The sequence below is a fragment of the Piliocolobus tephrosceles genome, chromosome 9 (genome assembly GCF_002776525.5).
Source record: "Piliocolobus tephrosceles isolate RC106 chromosome 9, ASM277652v3, whole genome shotgun sequence".
NCBI classification, from domain to species: Eukaryota; Metazoa; Chordata; class Mammalia; order Primates; family Cercopithecidae; genus Piliocolobus; species Piliocolobus tephrosceles.
In genome coordinates, this window is record NC_045442.1 from 59,415,160 (window position 1) to 59,442,601 (window position 27,442).

The following is a 27,442-nucleotide window of genomic DNA, read 5'->3' on the forward strand; positions in this document are numbered from 1 at the left end:
TATGCTACCTTCCTTGATAACTGCTAATTTTTTCCCCCAATTCTAACATTCTCTGAGTCTATAATATCTAAGGTCACATAAAGCCAAGCAAATCTACAAGTACACACGTAATTCAGACAGGCTTGAAACAAGCCTTAAATAATCCTCATTATATGTTATTTTGTTATGGTTTAAGCTGTCATTTTTATTATTAAATGTTAATTCTTTGTATATTAAGGACAGATTTTTTTTTAATGCTGCAATAGCAAAACACAAATAATACCTATCAAAGTACACTAACAGAAACGTATTACTAAAATAACTAATTTGAAGAAGACTACCTCCAAAATGTAAAATACTGAATAACACCATTATATGAAATTTCCAATTTGCTAGGAAGTAATACTTGTGTTTTAGGGAAAAGACAATTTTGGTTAGGGAAAAGACAATTTTGGTCAGGCAAAATTCTGCCATTGTAAAATAATGATTTTCATTACTTTACAATATATATATTTTCCGCTGAGACAGGGTCTTGCTCTTTTGCCCAGGCTGGAGTGCAGTGACATAATCATAGCTCACCATAGCCTTGTACTCCTGGAGTCAAGCAATCCTCCCACCTCAGCCTCCTGAGTAGCTGGGACTACAAGGCTTCCACCACTACCTAGGCTAATTTTTTTTTGGTAGGGATGAGGGTATCGCTATGTTGCCCTGACTGGTCTTGGAACTCCTGGACTCAAGCAATCCTCCCACCTCAACCTCCCAAAGTGGTAGGATTATAGGCATGAGCCACTGTCCCCAGTCTATAACACTTTTTAAATACATATTTCTACTGTCGATGTAATTAATATTTTTTTTACTTAATTTCTCTACATTTTCCTAAAGTTTGTACAATTATCACTTTTAAAGCTGCATAATATGTCAAAATATTAATTTAAAAGCATTCACAAATTGCTGAACATCAAGGTTGTTCCATTTTACTTTTCTTCTTTAATAAGACTGCAATAAACATCTTTCTTCTAATAACATAAGCCTTTAATTTTTTTAATCTGCAGCTCCCACCAGTGTCTAATTCATATGAGGTATGCGACAAACATTAGCTAAACTGAATACATTTTTTAAAAACTGTTTTTCAAGCATAGTTTCCTAAGACTAGAATTAATGAATCAAAGAGTATGAACTTCTTATGGTTCTTATAACACAATACTTTCCAAAAGAATAATGTCATTTTATAATCCACAAGACATGAGTGTGTGAACTCGTCCGTTGCAATACATGCCAGTACTAGAATTTATCGTTTAAAAAGTTTAATATTTTATTATGTATAATTTGATCTCTTAAAGTGCTTTACCTTGTAGGGAAATAATAATCCTTAAGTTACACTGTCATTACTTCCATTTCATTATTTAACAAAGTACAAAAAGACATGCAACTGTTGATTCTAATTGTGGAAATTCAATTATAAATACGTAAAAACTCTTTAAATGAACATACTCCAAAGTTTATTTCTGACTTGGAAGGTGGCATATTTTCACATTTTAGTAATATTTACTTGAGGCCATAATCTAAACCAACTTTGGCAATATAACTGTTGGATATAAAGGTAATCTTGTCCCAAAGAGCAGTGAACTCTACTCTCCTTTGAGGGAGTTTTTTTTGGAACGGATAGTAACTAAAAAGCACTCTCACTAAGAGAATAATTTAAAATAAATAAATTGCTAAAAGTTTACATGTTTATGATGTGATCACAATTCCCAGTTGAACCAGAATTACCTATCTATGAAGGAATAAGCAACATTGAGAAAAAGTAGTCTGAGTTTCCTAAAACTCAATTCAGAAGTTCAGGTAAATTATCAAAGATTTGAATATTTAAGTCAATTGTGAGGATGTCTGTTTCTTCCTTTAACATCTTTAAAATAACACATTTCAGGTAATTTTACATTTTTCTACTTGGCGATTTCAGGACTCAAATTTGTATCTGATGAGAATGGATATTATAAGCTTTTTAGTATTTGTTTTTTATTATATATTGACATGTTTAAAATTGGTAACTCACAGTTTTACCACAATTGGGTGATTCTACTTTCCTGTCCTTTGGTATGGTATATGTTAATAGTCAAAAAACTTGTGATAACTCCCAGTAGGGTTCTTTTGCACTAGCTGGGTTGCAGCACATTCATCACTTTAAAATAAGAATTTACTTTCTGAGATGGGTAAAGCACTGTGCTAGACTCCAAGGAACCATACATAGATGACTAAGACATGACTCCTGTCCTCAAAGAACTTACAATCTATTAAGGGAAGACAGACATGCAAACAAATAGGTATAATACAAAGCAGAATGTGCTGATTGTTAAAACAGAGGTACAAAACAAAGTTCTACAGGAGCACAGGATGGTTATATAGGAGCACTGGTTGGGGTGATCTGGAAGGCTGGGCCAGCAGAAAAGTAGTAGAAAACTCTGCCCCTTAGAAAATACAGCAGTGTTACAGCCCACCTGGGTTAGGGTCGAAGCCCCACTCCCCACAGAAGGTTTTCCTAAAGGAGATGGAGCCAGGGCCCTAACCCAGTTAGGTAGGTGATTCGTTGATTTCAATTATGAATGCCAACACTTTCTTTCCCTGGTGCCGATAAATGTGCTTTCATAAGTATTTTACTTTATTAAAAAGTAAATAAAATTTAACAATCTATTAAGTAACTTACATGAAGATGCAAGTTACCTCAGTCTACAGCATTAGAATGGCCTCAAGTGGTACTATGATTATACAGGACCAAGCAAAAAAAGACACCACTTCAGCATCTTGCATGTGGTGCTCCCATAAATGTTTTGCTACTGATATCCTAGAAAGAAAGATGAACCAGACAATTCCAGAGAAGTAGCCTGGGTATTACACTATCCATATTTTGTTGAAGATGCAATTATGTTAAATTTTTAAAAATAGACTTTAAAATATGTTAATGAGACAACAGGATTTGTTTTTGTCTTGTCATGATCTCAAGAACCAGCAGGTACACTGCCAGTTTCCACTAATTTCTAGGTATAAGAGGTAGACAAGATAACGTAACCGATATGTAATATTAAACAAGTACCACACGAGGAGTGAAACAACTAGAAAGAAGATAATAAATACAAACATGTTTAAATACAAAAGAACATAAAGCAAGTATCATGTGCACAGAAATAGAAACATTAAATTTATAGAAAATTAAAGACAAAGTATTAGTTTCTACTGTGTTTCATTCTGTTGCCATCTCATATACAGATCCCTCAAATTTCTCAAATCTGTAGATACAGTATTTCATTATGTTGTAGGAATTTTAAAATGCTGAACTTCATAATTGCTGTTTATAGACATCCTTAAAGAAGCCTAATTTTAATGAACAAAAAAGGAAACAATAAAATCTCAGTCATATCTACTGTATATAAATGTTTGCAAAATGCTTACGAAACTTAAATTGACTGTTTTCTTAATTATTACAAACAAGCATTCCCACTTCACTTGTTTATTTTATTAATTTTTACAATCTTCTAAAACAAAAGAAAAAAGGAAGGAAGGCAAGCACACATAACCTGACTACTGGAATTAATGACAATATCCCATTGTATAGACTTTAAAAAGAAACATACAATTCAAAAAGACTTGCTATCAAACAACTGGCTAAGCAAACTACGAAACAAATATGACAAAAAGGTTGTAATATCTGTAATAATATAAAGAAAGCTCATAACAAATATAAAAAACACAAAACCCTAATAAGTACTAAAGAATAACAATTCACTAAAAATACAAATTGCTCATAAACATGAAAAAAAAATTCACCCTATTAAAAGAATGCAAATTGAAACAACGAAATATTTTTAAATATCCAATTAGCAGAGAAAGAGTAACATTCAATGCTGCATCCCCTTAGGATGTAAAACTACTCCTGTTATGGCCAAACATTTGCGTTTCAAAACAAGATAAACTGAAAAATAAATAATTAATGCTTACAAGGGTGTGATGAGTGAGATAAAAACACCCCAACACTGACTGAGGACAATGGCAGTCGGTACAACCTTTAGACAATTTGTGAAGAGTGTCAGGAGACGGATTTTTGTGACTTTCAAGTTCATACCCTGTGATTATTAATTCTACTACTATGAATATAAATTTTAAAAAATCAGATAAGCAGAGAAAGGCTTACAATAGTATTTATCCCAGTCACTTAAAATGCTCCCTAAAACTGGAAACAACTATAATGCCAAACATTAAGGAAATGGGTCACTGTAAGATTAAATATTATGCAGCCATTAAAAATGATCTTAAATTACTACTCATAAAGGCGAAATGTAGAGGATAGATGTTAAGGAAAAAAGCAGGATCTACAATTTTAATGCAGTCTTAGCTAAAACTATGTTTAAAAAAAAGTAGATATTTTGTACTCTACTAATTTGCCAAATTCATTTATTAGTGCTAGTAGGCTTTGTTGTGAAGTCTTTATGGTTTTCTAAGTATAAGATTATATCATCCGTGAACGGGCATAATTTTACTTCTTTCTTTCCAATTTAAATGTTTTTTGTCCTTTTCTGGTCTAATTTCTGGACTATAACTTCAAATACTATGTTGAATGGACATGGTAAAAGCAGGGATTCCTTGTCTTGTTCTTGATCTTAGAGGAAAAGTTTTCAGTCTTTCACCATTGACAAGGATATTACCTAAGCAACAGGATATGAAATCAACACATAAAAATCGTTTTTTGTTGTTGTTTTTTTTTTTGAGGCAAGGTCTTGGTTTGTCACCCAGGCTGGAATGCACTGGTGCCATCACAGCTCACTGCAACCTTGAATTCCTGGGCTCAAGGGATCCTCCCACCTCAGCCTCCCGAGTAGCTAGGACTACAGGCTCACGCCCGGCTAGTTTCTATATAACAATAATGAGTACTTTGAAAATGAAATTAACATATAATTCCATTTGCAAGAGCATCAAAAAATAATAAATTATCTAGGAGATGAAATAAATAAAACTATAAAACATAACTGAACAAAATTAAATAAAACATAAACAAGTAAAAAGACACCCCTGTTCAAAGACTAGAAGACTTAATATTTATATGTGCGTGTGTGTGTGTGTGTGTGTGTGTGTGTGTGTGTGTATGTGTGTAGTTTTAGAGACAGGGTCTCACTCTGTCACCCAGGCTTGAGTGCAATGACACAATCATGGCTCACTGCAGCCATGAACTCCTGGGCTCATGTGATCCTTCAGTCTTAGCCTCTCAAGTAGCTGAGACTATAGGCGTGAGCCATCACACTCAGCTTATTTTATTTTTTTTGCAGAGAAGGGGTCTCGCTGCATTGTTCAGCCTGGTCTCGAGTTCCTGGCCTCAAGCAATCCTCTTGCCTTAGCCTCCCAAAGAGCTGGGACTACATGTGTAAGCCACAGCACCCAGCCCTTAATATTAAGATGTCTAACACCCAAATCCATCTACAGATTCAATTCAATCCCTATCAAAATCCAAGTGACCTTTTTCTGGAGAAAAAGAAAAATCTCTCCTGAAGTTCATAGGGAATCTCAAGGGACCCTGAATAACCAAAACTATCCTGAAAAAGAAGAAAGTTGATGGAAAAACATTTCCTGATTTCACAACGTACTACAAATCAACAGTAATCAAAACAGTGAGCTGGTATCAGCATACGAACAAACCTACAGACCAATAGAATGGAATAGAAAGCCCAGAAACAAACCCTTGCATATATAGTCAAAATATTTTCTATAAGGCAAGACCATTCACTGGGGCAAAGGCAGTCTTTCCAACTAATGGTGCTGGAAAAAGTGGACACATCTACATGTAAAAAAAAGTTGGACCCTTACATGATATTCCAAACTCAAAATCAATTAATTCATCCAAATTTGTGATCTAAAACTATACAACTTTTAGAAGAAAACATAAGGGGAAAAGCTTCATGACATGGATTTGGCAATATTTTTTGAATATAACAACAAAGGCATAAGCAACAAATGGAAACAGACAAGTTGGGCTTCATCAAAATTCAAAAGTTGTGTGCAGCAAGGGCCACTGCTAACACACTAAAAAGGCAACCTGTAAAATGAGAGAAAATGTTACCAAATCATGTATCTAAAAAGGGACTAATATCACAAATACATAGAGAAATCCTAAAACTCAACAACAACAAAAAGATCCAATGCAAAAACAGGCAAAGAACTTTATGAATAGATATTTCTCAGAAGACATACAAATGGCCAATTAGCACGTGAAAAGATGCTCAACATCACATTAAGCATTAGAGAAATATAAAACAAAATCACAATGAGATGCCATTTCATACCTACTGAGAAAGTAAATATCAAAAAAAATGAAAGTAAATGTTGGTGAGGATGTAAAGAAATGAACCCTGGTAGAAATGAAAAATGGTGCAGTCACTTGGAAAACAGTATGAAAGTGCCTCAAAAAATTAAAAATGCAATTACCATCTGATACAGCAATTCTTCTTCTGGGTATACACCCAAATAGTTGAACACAGAGGCTTGGACATATATTTATACAGCCATGTTCATACCAGTATTATTCCCTATAGCCAAAAGGTGGAAGCGACCCAACTGTCCATTAACAGGCAAATGGATGAAAAGAACATGGTGTATAAACACAATGGAATGTTATTTTGCAATAAAAAGGAAGAAAATTCTGACACATGGTATAACATGCATGAACCCTGAAGACATTGTCAGTGAAATGAGCCAGTTACAAAAGGATAAATACTGTATAATTATATTCATATGAGATACTCAAGAGACCGAAAGTAGAATGGTGGTTGCTAGCAAGATCGGGGAATAAGAAACTGCTCTTTAATGAGTACAGTTTCAGTTTTGCAAGATGCAAAAAGTTCTGTGTTTGGATGACAATGGTGGTAACACACAACGCGAATATACTTACTACCAATGAACTGTGTACTCAAAAACAGTTAAAATGGCAAGTTTTATGTTAAGTCTATTTTACTACAATTAAAATTTTTTATTAAAAAATTTAGCAGAAGGCTGGGCATGGTGGCTCATGCCTGTAATCCCAGCACTTTCGGAGGCTGAGGCAGGTAGATCACAAGGTCAGGAGTCCCAGATCAGCCTGACCAATATGATGAAACCCCATCTCTACTAAAAATACAAAAGTTAGCCGGGCATGATGGCAGGCGCCTGTAGTCCCAGCTACTCGAGAGGCTGAGGCAGGAGAATTGCTTGAACCTGGGAGGTGGAGGTTGCAGGGAGCCAAGATCGCGCCACTGCACTCCAGCCTGAGCGACAGAGCAAGGCTCCATCTCAAAAAAAAAAAAAAAAAAAAAAAAAATTAGCTAGGCATAGTGGCACACATCTGCAGTTCTAGCTACTGGTGAGAGGACTTTTTTTTGAGCGCAGGAGTTCAAGGCTGCAGTGAGCTGTGATGACACCACTGCACTCCAGCCTGTGTGAAAAAGTGAGACCCTGTCTAAATAAAATAAAATAAAAAATAAAATAAATAGTATGGCAAAAAAAAAAAAAAAAAAGGAACCAGAACAATATGTTTCATAAGAAAATATATCAAAAATTATATATATATGTAATATATACAAGTTATCTCTTAGGACTAAAAATATAATTTTCTATTACTTTTATACCACAGTGTTTTTCAAATTTCTCATCCCTTTTTTTTTTTGGTATATGATAAAGTTAAAAAGAAAAGGTTGGTGATTGTTTAAGTAGCCCTAATTTCAAGGCTAAGAGGTTTTCAACAGAAACAACTTTGTAAAATTATGACAAAATTATCATTAAATAGTATTTTCCAATAACAATTCTCTCTAAAATCAGTATTTTATGAATCAACAGAAATTCACCTCAATCTTAACTGCCTTTAAGAAAGGGCAAAGATTTTCTAAAGCTTTATTAATTTTTTAACTCTGATACTGATGTGTAGTTTTTCATATTATTGATGCTACTGATTCTTGCTTTTGAGAATTCTCATATAAAATTCACCTATATGTCTAATTATTCATAATTACTCACAAATTTTATCCAGTTTTTGGGTTAAGGTCTATAAAATTAAAATCATGCCAATAATGGTTTAAACTTTTTATATGAACAAGTCAACATACTCATTAATTATTTTTAAAAACCTACTATGGATAAAATGATCTTCTTTAGTTTGCTATGCAAAGTTTCCTATCGAAACTACAGGTCACAGACAGATATTATTTTCATCTTTCAATATCATATTTTGTTTTTAAAAATGCCACTGATTCCATTCACTCTATTCCCTCCCTTCCTATCCTGTCTTTTTAATCCTATATCTCCACTGACTTCTTAAAAAGAAATAATCAAACAGATCTATTAAATTTCTATTCTATATAGAAAAGCATCAGGATTAACTAAAATAGAAAATTTATATGCATTAAAATTATTAGCAAGCAGAAGCTATCCTTATAAATAGTTAATTTGTAGGTTTAAAAATTTGAAAGGAACTACCCAAACTCATTAGTTACATCAAATACCTGCAATAATGTTTCAGCGGCTTTTAAAGTATTTCTTTGATAGTAACATAAGAAGAAAACTTTACAAATATTGCACATTTGTTACATGCTAGATGTTCTGCCAGAAAACAGAGATAACAATGGTTAAATGAATGTAACTCTTTTTCTAATACAATTTAATGATCTTGTTTACCTGCTCTTTCTTTTCTTAAATAAAACTCTTCAAAGTACCAGAGAATTTACTGAAAATTATTATATTTTCTTAAATGAAACATTTCCTGATAAAAAGTAATTTAATCCATTACCTAATAATTACACATTAAACATCTATCACCCATAATGATTTACTCATTAACAAACCAAGAATAATTACTCGTTATTAAATGTTTTAATACAAAGTATGTTCTATCTTCCACTTGACAAAGTTTCATTCAGCAAAGTTGTTCCACATGGCATACAGTCAGCTATCTCTCAGGTCCCTTTAATCCTATTTATATTTTAATTTGATAGAATAAACTTATTTGTGAACTACATATGCTGACAGAATACTAACAAAGAGACAACTAAAGTTGTTTTAATAAAATGAAGGCAGTGTTTTAAAATCTCTGCCAGATTCGTCAGAGACTCTTCAAAAATATTAATTTATAAATCAGTAAGATGAATCTAAACTTTTATTCAATTCTTGGTCTTAAATTTTCATTTATTCTTTTTTTTATAAGACATGGGGTCTCACTCTGTCATCCAAGCTGGAGTGCAGCAGCGTGACAGTACCTCACATAGACTCAGATTCTTGGGCTCACGTGATCCTCCCACCTCAGCCTCCCAAGTAGCTGGGACCACAGGTGTGTGCCACCATATCCGGCTAATTTTTTTTTTTTTTTTTTTTTTTGGTAGAGATGGGGTCTCGCTTTTTTGCCTAGGCTGATCTCCAACTCCTGGCTTCAAGCAATTGTCCTGTCTCAGCCTCTCAAAGTGCTAGTTTTATAGGTGTCAGTCACCAAACCTGGCTTTTGTTTTGTTGTTGTTGTTGCTTTTCGTTTTTAATGAACAAATGAAAATGCTTAATGAAACAGGAATAGATCTTACCAATGCAGGCCACTGAATCTGTTTGCTCTTTGATCCCTGAGTCTGGCTAGGGTCATTCCTTTTGGCCCAGATTAAGTGGTATTCCACCAAGAAAGTTGAAAAATCTTCATAAACTTTAACCCACTCTCGTTTATCCCATTCAAGATCATCAAATTCCACATACACCTATGAAAACAAAAAAAAATTCAATTAGCAAAACAGAAGAGTGGTATATCCTTTTTCAATAATACATAATAACTGTACATATTTATGGAGTACATATATCGTGATACATGCACACAATGTGTAATGATCAAATCAGGATAATCAGAATACCCATCACCTCAAATATTTATCATTTGTGTTAGAAACATTTCAAATCCTCTTCTAGCTATTTTGAAAAATACAATAAATTACTGCTAACTATAGTTACCATACTGTGCTATTGAACACTAGCACTTACTCCCTCTAATTGTAGGAAGCAGAAAGGGGAACTCTAGTACGCTGTTGGTGGGAATGTAAATTAGTACCTCCAGTATGGAAAACAGTATGGAGGTTCCTCAAAAAACTAAAAGTACATCTACCATAGGATCTGGTAATCCACTACTGGACAAATGTCCAAAAGAAAGGAACGTATATTGAAGAGATAGTTGCACATCAGTGTTTACTGTAACACTATTCATAACAGCCACGATAATGGAATCAACCTAAGTATCTATCAACATATGAATGGGTAAAGAAAATGTGGCATATATACACAATAGAATACAATTAGGCCATAAAAAAGAACGAAATCTTGTCATTTGCAGCAGTATGAATAGAACTGGAGGTTATTATGTTTTATGAAATAAACCAGGTACAGAAGACAGACATCACATGTTCATGCTCATATGTGGGAGTCAAAAACGTGGATCTTGACCCAACATGGTGGCTCATGCCTGTAATCCCAGCACTTTGGGAGGCAGAGATGGGAGGATCACTTGAGTCCAAGACTTCAAAACCAGCCTTGGCAACATAGTGAGACCCTGACTCTAACAAAAGAGAAAAGTAAAAAACTTAGCTGGACATGGTGGCACATGCCTGTAGTCCCAGTTACTCAGGAAGCTAAGACAGGAGGATCTCTTGAGCCCAAGAATTTGAGGCTACAGTGAGCTGTGATAGCTACAGTGAGCTACAATCACATCACTGCACTGAAACCCAGATAACAGAGTGAGACCCTGTCATTTAAAAAACAAATAAAAAGTGGATCTCATGGAGGCAGAGGGTAGAATGATGGTTATCAGAGATTAGGATGGGTGATGGGGGGAGAAGAAAAGAGGTTGGCAATATTTCAAAATATAAGCCATGAACTTGAATTAGAAAGGACATTAACAAATTTATTCTTTAAACTTAACATTTTTCATAAAATCATCATTTAACTTCCCTTAATCAGATTATACTCCTTACTTATGACAGGTGGATAAACCATAACTGCATCAACAAAAGCAATTTACAGAGTGTGATCAGTAAAGATTAGTCCATTATCTTCTAAATGGACACTAAATAATGATGTCTGTACTGATGACTCTAGAAGGAGAGGCTAGAAAATGTTTTTAAAGAGTAAATAGCCAGATGCAATGGCTCATGCCTGTAATCCCAGCACTTTGGGAAGCTGAGGCGGGTGGATCACCTGAGGTCAGGAGTTGGAGACCATCCTGGCCACACGGTGAAACACCATCTTCTACCAAAAATACAAAAATTAGCTGGGCGTGGTGGCGGGCACCTGTAGTCCCAGCTAACTCAGGAGGCTGAGGCAGGAGAATGGCTTGAATCCAGGAGGCAGAGGTTGCAGCGAGCCAAGATCAGGCCACTGCACTCCAGCCTGGGTGGTAAGAGCAAAACTCCATTTCAAAAAAATAAAAACAAAAAGAGTAAATAGTAAATATTTCCGATTTTGCAAACCAGATGGTTTCTATCATAATTATGTATCGTAGCTGTCACTGAGACCACCATAGATAATATGTAAACAATTCAGCTTGACTTTATTCTAATAAAACGTTACTTACAAAGGTAGTCAATGGTACAAAGATGGCTCAACATGACATTCAATTAATGTAATATACCACATTAGCAGAATAAATGAAAAAAAAACATCTTTAATGATGCAGAAAAAGCATCTGACCAAATTCCATGGCTTTTCATGATTAAAAACACTCAACAAACTAGGAACAGAAGTATCTAAATATAAAAAGTTCTATATGAAAAACCCACTGCTAACATCATACACAACAGTAAACAATCAAAAGCATTTCCTCTAAGATGGGAACAAGACAAGGATGTTGTAATTTGGAAAACTGAAGCTGACTCTATACTCATAGGTCATTCAATCATTCAACCCTTCCCTCCCCTACTTTCATTCTTCTGCATTCATTCCCTAAGATTATCTGTTCATAGGGCTGTCTTCCCAACTTTATCATTAGATACGCTGGAAGCAGTCTTCGCAATACTTATATTTTTATACTAATTCTGCCACCCATCTTCTGCTCCCTTACACCTGAACAGTTTCCGTTTCCACTTATTTGAATCATGGTTGTTCTTTGACCCAGCTCAAGTTCTTCCATGATATTTACATCCCCCAACTTCAACTCCAATTTCTACTTTGAGTTTCAGCTTTGAATTTCTACTGCAATTATTTTTTTACAGCTTACACTGTATTAGTATATAAGCAAACACCGTCCAATATTTTAAGTGTAATAAAAGTATCTTTAAATTATGCATGTAAACTCACTTAAGGTGGAACTGTTCTTTCATTTATTTTTAGTGCCCATTACAGTGCTGCATACATATAAAATACTTAATCAACATTAAAAATCCCCTGACTCTTGGACTCAATCATGGTCTTTTAAAAATAAAAGCAACCTGGTTAAAGGTAAGTTTGATTTGGTGATGTTTATACTGCTGCCCACTAGGAAGCCTGTATTTAAAAAAAAAAAAAAAAAAAAAGCTTATCCGTTAGAATATCCATTAAAGATACACATTAAAGCTTATCTATTAGAATGGGGAAAGAGAAATGTACTGGTCAAGGACTTAACATCTTTTTCTAGTTAATTATCCATACCAAGTCAGGGAATAAATCCAAGTCAAGGAAGAAGCCAACAAAACAGTTGGCTATTTCTAATAAAACCCATCCTTAAGGGGTTGAGCTGAGGTCCAGCTGATGTTACACAAAGGTTTCAAATTATACCAAATTTCTCCACTACCTGAAATCTGTTCTGTTATTTAAATACTAAATGTTGGTATAAGAGCTCTGGGAAACCCTAGAAAACTGGAGCAGAGACAATTCTCAGGAAAACCTGCACGCTAATTTTGCTTTTCCTTCATGGACAATGATATGGTAATCCTGACAAAATATTTTAGTTAAAAATCTGAAGAGTCAAGAAGTTCGTTGACATTTTCCTAAACTGAAGATATAAATCAATGTAAATTCTTTCAAATGCAAAGTCCTAAAAAGTTTTCAGCATGAAGTGTATTTTCCAAATCCAGTTTATATTGCATAAACAGTGCTACTAGCAGTTTTCAGAACTTGCTAGGGACACTGGGGACAAAAAGATACTAAATATTCTGTCTCTTCCCCTTTGTTGTGTAGTCAACTCATCTTCAGATATGAGATTATCAACAACAGTAAAGGGTTTGGAATTTAATTACATACCGATAGAAAACTAAACACACACACACACAGACACACACACACACACCCCTCTGTTACTGTTTAACGGATTCTGACAGAAAACGTAAGACTCCTGGGACTTCACAACTTAGAGCAAAACCAGCAATTAGAGTATCATCATGATGCCTGTGCCAGCTTCTCATGACTGTTAAGCCCCATGAGAAGGATGCAAAGGGTGCAGAATGGAAACCTGAGTACACAGTGAGTTATATTACAGAAGAGGAGGGAGTGGAATTCACCACTTAGACAGTTAAGTGGAGGGGAGTCTGCTCTTTGTTTAGGGGAGGTTATTACTTAATTCCTCACAGCTGGCTGCTCACTGCACACACAACTTTGAGAAACGGTCCAGGTTAAGAGCAGTTAGTCTTGCATTCTTGGCACATCCAGCAAGAAAGTGCAGAGACACGCAGTCCCCACAGTGGATTGCCTATACCAACAAAGGTAAGATTTTTTATCAGGCTGGACTGAATAAGAAACTAATCTACCCTTACTGTGCATGAGTGTATATGTGGGGGTGAAGGATGGTGGGGGAGTAGTTTGTTTCCATTAGTTTACCAACTTCCAGTTTATACATTTTTAGTTAATTACATAGTATAGTATCTTATATTAACTCCTTCCTCATTCCTGTGTTGGGTCCTTCTGTCTGCTTAATTCCCTGTCTTACTAACTAAAGGGTCCTTGAGGGCAAGAATTAGTATGCTTTTGGCAGTGGCTCACACCAGTAATCTCAGCACTTTAGGAGACCAAGGTGGGAGGATCACTTGAGGTCAGGAGTTCAAGGCCAGCCTGACCAACATGGTGAAACCCCACTGCTACTAAAATTACAAAAAAAAAATTAGGGCATGGTGGCATGCCTGTAATCCCAGTTACTTAGGAGGCTGAGGCAGGAGAACTGCTTGAACCCAGGTGGTGGAGACTGCAGTGAGCCAAGATCATGCCATTGCACTTCAGCCTGAGCAACAGCACTAGACTCTGTCTCAAAAAAAAAAAAAAAGGGGGGGGGGGGGGGGGGGGGGCTGGGCACGGTGGCTCACGCCTGTAATCCTAGCATTTTGGGAGGCCAGGGTCAGGGGATCATGACATCAGGAGATCAAGACCAGCCTGGCCAACATGGTGAAACCCCGTCTCTACTAACAATACAAAAAAATTAGCTGGGCGTGGTGGAAGGCGCCTGTAATCGCAGCTACTCCAGAGGCTGAGGCAAGAGAATCGCTTGAACCCAGGAAACGGAGGTTGCAGTGAGCCGAGACTGGGCCACCGCACTCCAGCCTAGGCAACACAACGAGACTCTGTCTCAAAAAAAAAAAAAAAAGGAATTAGTCTGCCTATACCTTTTTTCACCTCTAGTAAGCAGGTGTTGCAACAAACTAAAGCCTACAATACAGTTTTAGAATCATCAGCACTGAGCAAAACACATCACAATTACAATTAAATGACTAATTTGCAAAAACCAAAAATTTTAAATACAGCTGTTGTATTTACTAATATATCACTGTGCTCATAATTATCTAGAAAAAAAGTAAGAACATTTCATTCAGTAAATATTTCTAACTGCACATCAGAGCCAATCATTATGAACACCGCGAGTTCAGGGGAAAAAAGACGATTCACATATACACATCCATGTGCGTGTGTGTCTATGTGTGTATGAAGTTAACAGCCATGGTACGTACTGATGATTATTATAAGAATTCAGATGATGTGAGGAAAAGGTCAAGCAAAACAATCCACTAAACATAATTACTTCAAGAAAAAACAAAAATAATTATTTTGTAGTGGACATTGTTGTTAAATACTTAGCCAAATATGTGAGAATAATTAATTCGAGGATCTGGTCTCTAGGTAGTATAATACATGTTCTCTACAACAGATATCAACATGCACAAACTGGCAGTTTTGTCTCAGTATAATACTAAGCATTAAAACAAGAGCCATTAGCTGGGCATAGTGGCTCATGCCTGTAATCCCAGCACTTTGGGAGGCTGAGGTAGGAGAACTGCTTGAGGTCAGGAGTTCAAAACCAGCCTGGGTGACAGAGCGAGACCCTGTCTCAAAAACAAAAGAAAAAAAAAGAGCCATCAGACTGTCAGAGCAACCATTTGCAAGAAGAAAAATTAACAGTCATGCAATTCCATTTCTACTATTTTACAAATTTAAATTAATCTAACCCTTGAACTCTTTTTTTTTTTTTTTTTTTTTTGGGAGACGGAGTCTTGCTCTGTCACCCAGGCTGGAGTGCACTGGCACAATCTCGGCTCACTGCAAACTCCACCTACCGGGGTTCACGTCATTCTCCTGCCTCAGCCTCCCGAGTAGCTGGGATTACAGGCACCCGCCACCACGCCCGGCTAATTTTTTGTATTTTCAGTAGAGACGGGGTTTCACCTTGTTAGCCAGGATGGTCTCGATCTCCTGACCTCGTGATGCGCCCGCCTCGGCCTCCCAAAGTGCTGGGATTACAGTCATGAGCCACCGCGCCCGGCCCTTTGAACTCTTTAAACATTATTATTAGTTATAAGAAGAATGCTTCCTTTTCTTCCACATAGCTTGATTGCTTCAAAGTAGAAAATGGATTCTGGTTACTTGGTTTGGAGACTTGTACTATTAAACTTACAATATCAACATAAGAATATAAGAACTAAGAATTATTTTAGTCTAAATTATAATTCCAGCTCTGTCCCTTTTTAATTTTAGAACTTCTAAATAATTCACAATCTTTATCTGCAATGTTACATTAGTAGGAAAAAATATATTCTTTCACATGTTTACTTGGATATATACAGTAAAAATACTAGCTATATAAAAGTTCAAAGATGATGTTTCAGATTAGTACTATGGGACACTCTACATGCATATCTCAGAGGTATTGCAAGTTTGGTTCCAGACTACTGCAATAAAGCAAATGAATATCAAAATAAAGTAAGTCACATGAATTTTTTGGTTTTCCAGTGAGAGTCTGGTTCCTGACCAACACAAAAGAAATCAAGTATTATAATAAAGTCAGTCACATAAATTTGTTGATTTCCCACTGCATATAAGATTATATTTATAATATATTAAATATACAATAGCATTATGACTAAAAAACAATTTAGATGACTGCAGTACCTCCTGCCTGTAATCCCACCACTTTGGGAGGCTGAGGTGGGAGGAACACGTAAACTCAGGAGTTCAAGACCAGCTTAGGCAACATAGTAAGACCTTGTCTCTACAAAAAATGAAAAAATTAGCCAGGCATGGTGGCATGTGCCCCCAGATACTCAGGGGACTAAAATGGGAAGGTTGCTTCAGCCAGGGAGGTTGAGGCTGCAGTGAGCCATGATCACACCACCACACTCCAGCCTAGGTGACACAGCAAGACCCAGTCTCAAAGAATAAAAATCAAAAACAATTTACACACTTTAACTTAAAAATGTTCTTATTGCTAAAAAAAACGGTAACAATCAACTGAGCCTTCAGAGAGCTGTAGTATCTTTTTGCTGATAAAGAGCCTTGCCTCAATGTTTTTGTGGCTGCTGACTGCTCAGGGTGGTGGTAGCTGAAGGTGGGGTGCTTGTGACAATTTCTTAAAATATGACAACAAAAGTTTGCCACATCTATGAATTCTTCCTTTCAAGAAAGATTTCCCTAGGGCATGCAATATTGTTGGCCATTTTACCCACAGCTGAACCTCTTTTGAAACTGGAGTCAATCCTCTCACAAGCTGAGGCTGCATTATCACCAAAGGTTAAGTAGTACTCAGTTATATCGCAAAAAACCATATTCTTTGCGCATCCATAAGAAACAATGCCTCATCTATTCAAGTTCAACCATGAGATTACAGCAGTTCTCTCACATCTTCAAGCTCTGGTTTTGACTAGAAATCTCTTGATATATCTACCACATCTGCAATGACTTACCCCTTGAAAGTCTTAAACACCTCAATGTTGATATTTTGACCTCCTACCATGAATCATGAACATTCTTAATGGCATCTAGAATACTGAATCCTTTCCAAAAGTTTTTCAGTTTACTTTGCTCAGATCCATCAGAGGAATTACTATCTATGGCAGTTACAGCTTTACAAAATGTATTTCTTAAATAGTAAGACTTGAAAATCAAAATTATTCCTTGATCCATGGGCTGCAGAATGAAACTTGTACTAGCAGGCATGAAAACATTAATCTTCTTCAGAGCTCTTGGGTGACCAGATGCATTGTCAATGAGCAGCAGTGCTTTGAAAGGAATCTTTTTCTCTGAGTAGTACATCTCAACAGTGGGCTTAAAATATTTAGAAAAACCTACTATAAACAGATGTGCTGTCATCCAGGCTTTGTTGTTCCATTTATAGAGCACCTGCAGAGTAGATTTAAAATAATTCTTAAGGGCCCTAGGAATTTTGGAATGGTCAATGAGCAATGACTTCAACAAAAAGTCACCAGTTACTTCAGTTCCTAACAAGAGAGTCGGCCTGTCCATAAGGCTTCTCCATATCAGCAATAACAATGTCTCACTTTCTAATCAACCCTGTGTTTACTGGAGTAGCACTTTTAATTTCCCTCAAAAGTTGTTGTTTGGCAATAACAACTTGACTAATTGTGTGGTGCTACAGGCCTAGCTTTGTGCTCTGTCTTGGCTTTGACATGCCTTCCTCACTAAGCTTAATCATTTCTAGCTTTCTGATTTCAAGTTAGAGATATGTGACTATTCCTCTCACTTGAAAACATTTTAGGAAACTATAGGATTATTAATTGGATTAATTTCAATATTATTGTGTCTGGAGGAATAGGGAGGTCCCAAAGTCCAAGAAGAGGGAAAGAAACAGGGGAATGGCTGGTTAGTGGAGCAGTCAGAACACACACCATGCTCTGGATTAAGTTTGCCTTCTTATACTGATGTGGCTTCTGGTGTCCCAAAACAATTACAATACTAACATTAAAGATCACTGATGACACACCACCATAAGAGATGTAGTAGTAATAATAATAAAAGTTTGAAATATTGCGATAATTAACATGTTAAGAGACATGAAAATATTTTTCCACATGTAGTTGGAAAAATGAAACAGACAGACTTAATAGATGTAAAGTTGTCACAAATGCCACACCTTCCCTGCCCCTGGCTTTTTTTTTTTTTTTTTTTTTCTTTTTATAAGAGATGGGATCTTGTTCTATCACCCAGGCTGGAGTATAGTGGTAAGATCATAGCTCCCTGTAGCCTCCAACTCCTAGACTCAAGCAATCTTCCCACCATAGCCTCCCAAGGTGGGAAGTACAGGTGCATGTTACCATGACCCGGCTAATGTTTCCTTTTTAAATTTATTTTAGACATGGGGTCTTGCTATATTGCTCAGGCTGGTCTCAAACTCCTGGCCTCAAGCAATCCTCTCACCTCAACCTCCTGAGTAACTGGGATTACAGGTACATGCCATTTCACCTATCATAAAACCTCAAATTTGTTTAAAAAAATTCAGCATCTGCTAAGCGCAATAAAGCAAACTATGACAAAAAATGTATATATACTTACATATAGGTTTGTATAACCCAGGATACTCCAGATCCTGATTTGAGTAGTGTATTTTAAGATAATAAAAAGTAGAAAAAAAAGAAGAAGAAATATAACAAAAATGTTCAGAGTATATATGGTGAAAACTACAATACACCAAACACAGAAACTGAAGTCTTAAATAGATACACTATGTTCACAAATGGAAAGATTCACTACCGTAAAGAATAAATTCTCTCTGGATGCAGGCTGACCCTAAAAAATGTGAGTAAGTTCCTGAGCACTGCTGCTCATTGACAATGCATCTGGTCAACCAAGAGCTCTGAAGGAGATTAACGTTTTCATGCCTGCTAGTACAAGTTTCATTCTGCAGCCCATGGATCAAGGAATGATTTTGATTTTCAAGTCTTACTATTTAAGAAATACATTTTGTAAAGCTATAGCTGCCAGATAGTGATTCCTCTGATGGATCTGAGCAAAGTAAATTGAAAACCTTTTGGAAAGGATTCAGTATTTTGAACTTACTCGAAAAGAGTAAGTTCTCTCCCAAATCAACAGCCCTGAAGGAAAACACAAGGTACCAGCCAGACCCCACCCTCCCTAGCAGTGGGGTAACTATGCATTTTGATATGCCCTAAACACAAATTTCACAGACCGCAGTGTCTGTACTGTGGGCTACTGCTGCCAGGTCAACACCCTAGCAAAGTGCACCTGCCCAGCTATCAGCTGCCTGCCTACAGCTGCTCCAACAGAAAGCAACCCACCTTCCCCAGTAGCAGGGCTGCAACATGATGGCTGGAGCCCTCACCTGACCATTCCACTGGTAGTCTGGGGATCATGCCACCCCTATTAACCACAGCCAGTGCCTGCACAAACAATCAGGGAACCTGAGGACAGGTCTGCACATCCAAGCTCAGCCCCCTCCAGTATGTAAGCACACTGCTCAGGGTCTGGAGTTTACCCTGCTTAGTCTACCACCATTGGTACCTGAGCACTTTTTCCACGGACCAGGGTCCATTCAACTGACCACTACCATCAAAGCTGACACCCATCCACATGTGGCCACCTGCAGGCCTGGAAACTCATTTGGCCAGCCTGTCACAACCACTGCCAACACCAAAATGAAATGCTTGGGTTCCAGGGGGTTGTCTTGCCACTGCTACTGACATCAACTATGCCACGACTACTGCCCAGGGCCCAATAACCTGCCCACCCATCCACCTCACTACTGCCATTCCTGGTACCCAAGCAAGCTGCCTGGAAGCCCAAGAATCGACCTGAGCAGACCCACTAACTCTGGTGGCAGCATATGCCACACTGAAGTCCCAAAACAGACATGATCTTCTCACTACTACCACCAAAGGAGCCCAAAGTGGCAACCCATTCCCTAATAAAATTTCACCACAACTTCCATTAAGAACCACCCACTAAACCACTGAAGAAATCAGACAACACTGACTCTGTTTATATGCCTAAAAAATCATATGGAGTCTACACTACCGCATATATCCACAATCAAAGCAAAAGTGCTCCACCCAACCAACACCACAGATACATCTCTAGGAAAAATTCCTCCCCTATGAAAGGAAATTCCAACGACTGGAAGAAGTTACTGTCATACCTGATGCATAGATATCAATGCAGAAATAAAAGAAATATGAAAAAGCAAGAAAATGTGAATCTATGATAATAAATTCAAAGCACTAAATTTCAAAGGAACACAATAATCCTCCAACAACAGATTCCAATCAACAAGAAATTTGTAAATTCTTGGAATTGAAAATACTGATACTAAAGAAGATATAACAGAATACTAAAAAATAATACAAAGAAAAGAAAAACAATTCAGGATATGAATGGAAAAAATTCACCAAAGAGACAGCATTAAAAAAAGATGAAACACAAATTCAGGACCTGATGTATTCACCAAATGAAACAAAATGCATTCAAAACTTCAATAGACTAGATCAAATAGAAGAAAAAAATCTCAGAACTTGACAGATTTTTGAAATAACCCAGTCAGAAGAAAAAAGAAAAAAAAATTTTTTTTTGGAGATGAGTCTCACTCTGTCGCCCAGGCTGGAGTGCAGCGGCAAAATCTTGGCTCACTGCAAGCTATGCCATTCTCCTGCCTCAGCCTCCTGAGTAGCTGGGACTACAGGTGCCCGCCACTGCGCCCAGCTAATTTTTTGTATTTTTAGTAGAGACGGGGTTTCACCGTGTTAGCCAGGATGGTGTCGATCTCCTGACCTTGTCATCTGCCCATCTCGCCCTCCCAAAGTGCTGGGATTACAGGCATGAGCTACCGTGCCTGGCCAAAAAAAGCAAATTTTAATTTTCTTAAAGAACGAGCAAATCCTCATAACATATAGGACATCATAAAGCTACCAAATTTTCAAATTTTTTGTGTTTGAGGAGGCAACAAGAAAACTTGAAGAGCTAGAAAGTCTGTTTAACAAAATAATAGATGAAAACTTCACAAGGCTAGCAAAAAGTTTAGATACCTAGATAAAACACAAAGATCTCAAAGGTATACAATTCAAAAATATCTTTTCCAGAGCACCTTACAGTAAAAATGTCACTAAGTCAAAGACAAAGAGAGAATTCTTTAAAAAGCAAGACATAACTATCTAGTCACTTATTAATGAACCCCCATTAGACTAAGAGCAGTTTCTTTGCACAATGCTTACAGGGCACAAGACAATGGGATAACAGATTCAAAAAGTTGAAGGAGGAAAAAAAAAAGCCAAAAATATTATACCAAGCAAGGTTATCCTTCATAAATGAAGGGGAAATAAAGTCTTTCTCAAACAAGTAAAAGTAAGAAAATTCATCATCACTAGACCAAATCTACAAGAAATGTTTAAAGGGGTCTGATACTGGGAAAATAAAGAATGGTACCTACCATCATGAAAACACACAGAATATAAACCCCAGTGGTAGAGCAAATAAAAACACGGAAGAGAAAAGCCTCAAACGATACCACTACAAAAAACCACCAAACCACAATGTTAACAAGGAGAGAAAAGAACATACACAAAACAACCAGAAATTAAATAATAAAATAACAGGAATAAGCCCTCACATGTTAATAATAATCTTGATTGTAAACGGACTAAAGTGTCATATAAAAGATACAGACAAGTTGAAATGACTTAAATTAATGGCACAACTATATGCTGCCCACAAGAAACTCATCTTTCCTATAAAGGTACATATAGACTGAAAGTAAAGGAATACAAAAGACATTTCATGCAAATAGAAACCAACAGTGGGGAGAAGTAGCTACAATTCAACAGTCAAAAGCAGTAAAAAGAGACAAGGTTATTATATAATGATAAAAGAGATTGATTCAGCAAGAAAATACAACTCTAAACATATATGCACCAAACAGCAGAGGACCCAGATGTATACAGCAAATATTATTAGACCTCAATGGAGACCAGGTGTGGTGGCTTACACCTGTAATCCCAGCACTTTGGGAGGCCAAGGTGGGCAGATCACCTGAGGTCAGGAGATCAAGACAAGCCTGGCCAACATGGTGAAATCCTGTCTCTACTAAAAATAGAAAAATTAGCCAAGGCAGGTGACACGCCTGTAATCCCAGCTACTCAGGAGGCTGGGGCATGAGAATTGCTTGAACCTGGAAGGCAGAGGTTGCAGTGAGCTGAGATCACGCGAATACACTCCAGCCTGGGTGACAGAGTGAGACACTGTCTCAAAAAATAAAATAAAATAAAATAATATAAAATAAAAAGATCTAAATGGAGAGAAAGAGTACAATAATAATTGGGGTTTGCAACAACTCACTCTCAGCATTAGGCAGATCATCTAGTCATCCAGACAGAATTTTGTTTTTCTGTTTGTTTTTTTCAGAAACTGACTGCATGCTAACAGACAGAAAATTAGCAAAGAAACGTTAGATTTAAACTGCATATTAGACCAAATGAACCTAACAAACATTTATAGAACATTTCATCCCACAGCTAAAGAACACACATTCTTCTCACCAGCAAATGGAATATTCTCCAGGATAGACCATATGTTTGGACAGAAATCAAGTCTCAACAAATTTTTAAAAATCTGAATTGTATCAAACCTCTCAGACCACAATGAAATATAACTAGAAATCAACAAAGAGTAACTCTGGAATGTGTACAAACACATAGAAAGTGAACAATATGCTCCAAAATGACCATTGGGTCAAGAAAGAAATTAAGGATGGAATCAAATGCAGCTTTACAACAAATAAAAATCAAATTAAAACATACCAAAACCTAGAGGATATTAAAAAAAAAGTAGTGTTAAGAGGGAAGTTCGTAATTAATAAACACCTATATCCAAAAAGAAACAGAATTTCAAATAAACTGTCAAACAATACATCGCATAGAAACAGAAAAGAACAAAGCAAACTCAAAATCAATAGAAGGAAAGAAACAAGATCAAGAAGAAACAAATGCAACAGATACTAACAAAATAATACAAAGGATCAATGAAATAAAAAATTGTTTTTTGAAGCGATAAACAAAATTGTTTGTTGAGACTAAACAACAACAAAAAAGAGGATACCTAAACTCAGAAATGAAAAAGGAGAAATTACAACTGATACCACAGAAACACAAAAGATCATCAGAGACTATTATGAACAACTACACAAAAACGAACTGGAAAACCTTGAAGAAATGGATAAATTTCTGGACACATACAACTATCAAGATTGAATCAGGAAGAAACAGAAAATCTAAACAAACTAAAAGCAAGTAATGAGGTAAAATTAGTAGTAAAAATCTCCCAAAAAAGAAGAGTTCAGGATCAGATGGCTCCACTGCAGAACTCTATCAAACTTTGAAAGAATTAACACCACTTCTCCTCAAACTAGTCCAAAAAATTGAAGAGGAGGGTATTCTTCCTAATTTATTCTAAGAGGCCAGCATTATATTACCCTAATACCAAAACGAGACAACAATGCCATAGCAACAAAAAAATAAAACTACAGGCCAATATATCTGATGAACATACATACAAAAATTCTCATCAAAATAGAAAACCAAATTCAACAGCAAATCAAAAACATCATAATCAAGTGAAATTTTTCCCAGGGATGGAAGGGTGGTTCAACATAAGTAAATCAAGAATCATGATACATCACATCAATAAAATGAAGGACAAGAACCATATGATCATCTTAATAGTCACAGAAAAAGTATTTGATAAAATTCAACATCCCATCATAATAAAAACTCTTAACATTCTAAGCACAGAAGAAAAACACCTCAACATAATAAAGGCCATTTGTGACAAACAACAGCTAATATAATACTGAATGGGGAAAACTGACAGCCTTTCCTCTAAGAACTGGAACAAAACAACAAAGCCGCCACTCTCTTCACTCCTATCCAACATAATACTGGAAGTCCTAGTCACAGCAATCAGGCAAAATAAGGAAATAAAGGCATCCAAATTGGAAAAGAAGTCAATGTGTCCCTCTTTGAGAATAATGTGACTGTATACCTAGGAAAGCCTAAAGATTCCACCAAAAAACTCATAGAACTGATCAATTCAGTAAAGTTGCGAGATAAAAAAATCAACAAGCAAAAATCAGCAGCATTTCTATATACCAATAATGCGATAGCTGAGAAACATATCAAGAAGGTGGCCGGGCACAGGGGCTCATGCCTGTAATCCCAGCACTTTGGGAGGCCAAGGCAGGTGGATCACAAGGTCAGGAGATCGAGACCATCCTGGCTAACACGGCGAAACCCCATCTCTACTAAAAACAAAAAATTAGCCAGGCGTGGTGGCGGGCGCCTGCAGTCTGAGCCACTCAGGAGGCTGAGGCAGGAGAATGGCGTGAACCCGGGAGGCACAGCTTGCAGTGAGCCGAGATCGTGCCACTGCACTCCAGCCTGGGCGACACAGTGAGACTCCACCTCATCAACAACAACAACAAAGGAATTCCATTTACAATACCTACAGAAAAAACACCCAGGAATAAATGTACCCCAAAAGGGGAAAGATATCTACAATGAAAACTACAAAACAGATGAATGAAACTGAAGACACAAATGGGAAGACATTCCATGCTCATAAGAATTAACATCATTGAAACGATCATATTGTCCAAAGCAATATAAAGATTCAATGCAATCCTTATCAAAACACCAGCATTATTTTTCACAGAAATAGAGGAAACAATCCTAAAATTCCTATGGAAGTAAACAAGAGCCTAAGGAGCCAAAGCAATCCTGAGCAAAAAGAACAAACCTGAAGGAATCACACTACATTATCCGACTTTAAAATATATTACAAGCCTACAGTGACCAAAACAGGATGGTACTGGTTAAATTAAAATCATGTACTAACCAGGCTTTAAACCAGAAGTAAAAGTTGCTAACAGTGTAACATGTTTTTAAAACCATTGATTTCTTTCACTGTCATAATTTCCTCAGTTATAATTACGCAAACACGGTCTCATTTAGAGCGAATAGATTTTTCACTAAGGTAACATAAAACCCAAAACTATAAAACTACTAGAAGAAAACAAAGGGAGAACACTTTAGGACACAGATTTATGCAGACTTTATGGCTAAGACCTGAAAATCCAGAGGCAATACAAATAATGATAAACGCGACTATATTAAACTGCACAGTTCCACACAGCAAAGGAAACAATCAACAGAATGAAGAGACAACCTGTTGAATGCAAGAAAGTATTTGCAAGCTACTCATCCCACAAGTGACTAATATTCAGAATAAATGAGAAACTCAAAAGTTTAAAAAAAAATCCCATTAAAAAGTGGGCAAAAGGCCGGGCACAGTGGCTCATGCCTATAATCCCTGCACTTCGGGAGGCCGAGGTGGGAGGATCACGAGGTCAAGAGATCAAGACCATCCTGGCCAACATGGTGAAACTCCGTCTCTACTAAAAATACAAAAATTAGCCAGGCGTGATGGCATGCGCCTGTAATCCCAGCTACTCGGGAGGCTGAGGCAGGAGAACTGCTTGAACCCTGGAGGCAGAGGTTGCAGTGAGCCAAGATAGTGCCACTGCCCTCCAGCCTGGTGACAGAGCGAGACTTCGTCTAAAATAAAGGGTGGCCAAAAAATACATAAACACACACACACACACACACGAGTGAAGGACATAAACAGACATTTCTCAAAAGACAACATACAAATAGCCAACACAGTATATGAAAAATATGAGTCCAGGAGCAGTGGCCCATGCCTGTAATCCAAGCACTTCCAGAGGCTGAGTTAGGGAGATTGCTTAGGCCCAGGAGTTTGAGGTCAGCCTGGGCAACATGGCAAAACCCCGTCTCTACAAAAAAATACAAAAAATTAGCCGGATGTGGTGGTGGACACCTGTAGACCCAGCTAATCAGGAGGCTGAGGTGGGAGAACCACTTGAGCCTGAAAAGATGAGGCTGAAGTGACCTGTGATCACGCCACTGCACTCCAGCCTGGACAACAGAGTGAGATTCCGTATCAAAAGTTAAAAAGAAAAAAAAAAATGCTCAACAATATGAATCATCAGGGAAATGTATATATCTAAACCACAACGAGATCTCACTCCAGTTAGAAAGGCTATTATTAAAAAGACAAAAAATTAAAGATGCTGGTGAGGATGTGGAGAAAAGGGAACTCTCATATACTGTTGATGGGAATATAAATTAGTACAGTCATTAGGAAAAACAGTATGGGAACTTCTGAAAACACTAAAAGTATAACTACCAAATGGTTTATCAATCTCACTACTGGGTATTTATCCAAAGGAAAATATATCAGTATATCAAAGGGATACCTGCACCCTCATTTTATTGCAGCACTATTCACAATACCCAAGATATGGAATTAACCTAAGTATCTATCAACAGATGAACAGGTGAATAAAATGTAGAATATATACAAAATAAAATACCATCAAGATTTTTCTTCATCTATTCAACTATTGGTAGATGAACTGATGGATAAATGTGGAATATATGCACAAATTTTGTGTACCCTCTAAAATTTACATGGGAAGGAAAAGGAAATAGAATAGTTAAATAATTTTCAAAAAGAACAGTTGTACAGTTCACATTACCTGGTTTGAAGACTGCATATAAAGCTAGAGTAAAGGTGCCACGCACAGTGGCTCATGCCTGTAATCCCAGCACTTTGGGAGGCCAAGTAGGGCAGATCACCTGAGGTCAGGAGTTCGAGACCAGTCTGGCCAACATGGCAAAGAACCGTCTCCACTAAAAATACAAAATTAGCCGGGACTCATAGCGTGCGCACCTGCAGTCCCAGCTACTTGGGAGGCTGATGAAGGACAATCGCTTGAACCCGGGAGGTGGAGGTTACAGTGAGCAGAGACTGCACTACTGCACTCCAGCCAGGGCGACTGAGTGAGACTCCGTCTCCCAAAAAAAAAAAAAAAAAGTTACAGTAAAGGTATATGGCATCGCAAAAAAACTAGACACACAGATCAATGAGAGAATAAAGTCCAGAAATAGATCCAAATAGAACTGACAATTGAATTCTTTAAACAAATGTGCAAAGGTAATTCACATAGGAATGGAGAGTCTCTTCAACAAATGATGCTTCAGTAACTGAACATCTGCAGGGAAAAAATAAATAAATTCAATCCACACTCACCATATACAAAAATTAGACTCAAATAAATCAGACTTAAATGCATAAGGTAAAAACTTTGTCCAAGAAAATATAATATTCA

The 27,442-nt window shown here is 36.8% G+C and overlaps 1 protein-coding gene across 2 annotated transcripts in view; it reads right to left on the reverse strand.

The window, feature by feature from the left end:
• The window catches only part of JMJD1C (jumonji domain containing 1C), a 367,699-nt gene that overhangs the window by 211,625 nt on the left and 128,632 nt on the right, over positions 1 to 27,442 (reverse strand). For both annotated transcript variants that reach the window (XM_023205122.3, XM_031936177.1), the window contains one exon: positions 9,555 to 9,719. The gene's annotated coding sequence lies outside the window, so the exon portion shown is untranslated. Of the gene's footprint in view, positions 1 to 9,554; positions 9,720 to 27,442 lie in introns of those variants that run through there.